The sequence below is a fragment of the Manihot esculenta genome, chromosome 10, assembly GCF_001659605.2.
Source record: "Manihot esculenta cultivar AM560-2 chromosome 10, M.esculenta_v8, whole genome shotgun sequence".
NCBI classification, from domain to species: Eukaryota; Viridiplantae; Streptophyta; class Magnoliopsida; order Malpighiales; family Euphorbiaceae; genus Manihot; species Manihot esculenta.
The window spans coordinates 30,155,533-30,158,893 of record NC_035170.2 but is presented as its reverse complement, the minus strand read 5'-3'; positions in this window follow the sequence as shown (position 1 = coordinate 30,158,893).

The following is a 3,361-nucleotide window of genomic DNA, read 5'->3' as shown; positions in this document are numbered from 1 at the left end:
AGATAAAAAAAATTCATGTAAAAAAAAAATTTTAAGTGTGCCAAATTTGGCATAATTGTGTTTTTTGATGGAATAAGACCCTAAAGGTGTTAAATCGTTAGTTAAAAATTTGGAATAATTTTGGTATAAATTTAATTTATATATTGTGGATAAAGAATTTTGGTTTTTTTGTTTATCGATTAGTAATTATGTTCGGTAATTAGTAATTCTGTAAAAAATTTTCAATTACCATAATTTTCAAATTTGCTAATTGGTCACGGTGATGGTTATAAAATGCTCACCTTTAAGCATATAGCAGTGTAAAGTTCATTTTACTAAGGGTGTGTAGTACCGGTTCTGAAACTGATTCCTAGAAGAAAGCGGTACTAGATAAAAAAAAAAACGATTCTTGGAAATTAAGAAATTGATACCAATTTTTTTCCTAGTTCTAGTATTGGTTCCAATTATATTTCTATGGTTCAGGTTTAGGTTTTAATTCTGGTCTCAGCTCTAAGAGAAGAATCGGAACTAGAAAATATAATTCTGTATATGGTTTCAATTAAGAGATAAATTTTCTAAGATATAATTATTTGACAGAGTAAGGTTCATGAAGAACCGATTTAAAATCGAGAATCATAGAAGAACTAGTATTGAAGTCTTAAAAAACCGACTATATTCAAGTCTGAAAAAATACAATAATTCTATAGAATTAAGACTAACTTTCGTTAATGATGTGTGAAATTACTTGCTTTCGATTTTCTTCTAGCATTTTTAGTTTTGTTTTTCTTTTTCATTTTCATTTTTCAAATTTTTTCTGATTTTTTTTGTAATAATGGTTATCTAGCGTCGTTGAAGCTCATATGGAATTGATAGCATTAAAGCACAATAGAGAGAATATAGCTACAATATTGGCTTCAACGGAGGCTAATTTTCCAGCCACCTAATGAAATTCGATGAAAACTTTTAATTTTTAATTAGTATTTAATAAAGTTAGCTTTATTATTATTATTATTATTATTATTATTATTATTATATAGTCAAAATGTTATATTTCATAAAAAATGAAACATATTTTCTACAAAATGAAGTTTAATTATTCTATTATATATATTGAATATCTTAAGTAAAATATATTACTAATAGTAATAAGGTTAGATTAGCGGACTCTAATTAAAGTGGGACCAATTAAGCAAAGAACAAAAAAAAAATTTGAAGTGTTCCCAAATATTTTTTCCATTGTACCAATAAGTGTGCCCAAGTTAGCACAACTTTTGTCGCCGTTCTTTTCCATGACTCTTTGATAATTATAACTAAAATATCATAGTACTCATACAATTCATTTAGCTACGATGTTGTGGCTAATGATTTAGTAATAGTTATGACAAACATAATTACATGACTAATATTTTTATGTTTCTGCCATAAATTTTTTGTAATGACTAATAAACTATAACTAATAAAATAATTATTACTACAATCATATTAGCTTTATGGCTATTAAAATTATTACCTATAATATTAATGTGTTGTGACTACAATGGTAGTAATTGTTACAAAAAAATTAAATTTATAGCTATTATATCTATTAGCTATGATATTACTTTGTAGCTAAAATTAATTGTGGCAAATAGTCAACAAATAGTTACATTATATATAAAATAAAATAAAAAATACATATTAGTTATAATTGTTGCATTTTTGTTTCTAAATAGTTTAAATTAGCCACAATAGGTTTTTAGCCGTAATAAAATAAATATATTAGCCACAATAATTTTTTTTGTAGCTACGTATCGTAACTAGAGATGTAATATGTTGTAGTGGACTGACTCTGCCAATGATGGGTCACATTTGGGTCCACTAACCCAAAGAGGACACTCTAACTCAGAGACTATCAAACCCAATCTCTCTGCGGCTCTAGAAGCAATGAAAGAGTGAGAAGCACCGGGGTCCATCAAAGCATACACCTCTGAACACCCAATGATGAGATTACCTGACACCACTGTGTTCGAAGTGTCTGCTTCCTACTGAGTCATGGTGAAAATTTGTGCTGGGGCTGATGGACCTGCACCTCGGGAACCCATCCCTGATGAAGAGGCTGCCCCTCTTCCTCTACCTCTGCCACTGCTCTTTGGTACGGCTGAAGCTGCTGGCTGTGCTACACTGCCTGAGGTCATCTGCTGGGATGGTGCCATTAAGGTCGCCTGAGGACATTCTCGTGCAATATGTCCCTCCTGCCCACATCTATAGCAGGCTGTAGATCTCAGCCGACAAACTCTCCCGTGTGATCTCCCACATTTCCTACACACTGTACTGCCTGTGCCAGAGCTGGAGCCACTACTCATTCCCAGACCAGATCTGATTCTGTTCCAAAACTTTCCTCTCTTAGACTTGAACTTCTCTCCCTTTTTGCTGCCAGAAACTGCTGTACTGGGGGCCTTAGAACCTGATGACTGTGCCACCTGCTGCTTCACTGTTCCCTGTAGGATGGCACTTGCCTCCATCTTTCTGGCTGCATCCACAATGGAGTGAAAACTCTCTTTTTCTGCTGGAAGGATCAAGGAGAAATACCTGGGATGAAGCCTTGTGGCATATCTCCTTGCCTTCTTCTGGTCAGTATCATAAGTCTGACCCACAAACGGTAACAATTCCAGGAACTTATCTGTATACTGATCAGCGCTCATATCCTCTGTCTGTCTCAATTGTTCGAACTCTACAATCTTCCTCTCCCTGGAACTGTCAGGAAAAGCCCACCCAGCAAACTCATTGGCGAACTCTTCCCAAGTCATGCCGTCTATTATGGGGTCCATATAGTTTTTGAACCATTCTCTTGCTTTCTTGCACTTTAATGTGAACCCTGCCATCTCAATGGCTCTGCTATCATCTGCTCCCAACTCACTTGTTATCATTCTGACTGCACTGAGATACTCAAAGGGATCATCTCCCGTATTGAATTTAGGAGCATCCAACTTTAAGTACTCTGTCATCTTCACCTTGTTTCCCCCTGAAGAACTGGGTTGCTGTGCTTCCACAACAGGGGCTGCTGGTTCAGGTGGTGGTGGTGGAGGTATTGTTTCTCTAGATTCAGGGTGTGCTGGACTTGGATGAAAAGGTGGGGGTGGATGCATATGATATGGTGGGTAAAAAGAAGGATAAGGCATGTAGGGCATATAGGGTGGATATGGGGCAAAGCTGGAGTAATCCGACGTACCTCCCATTGGATACCCCGGGACCCTGTGGAAAGGGTGGATAGCCAAACCCCGAGGCCTGAGCACCTCCCTGGGACTCCCCCATACCTTCTTCAGACCTTCCCACACCCATACTTTCATCTCCTCCCTGATCTACATCCATAGCCTCTCTTGCTTCCTCTGATCTTCCTCCTCTG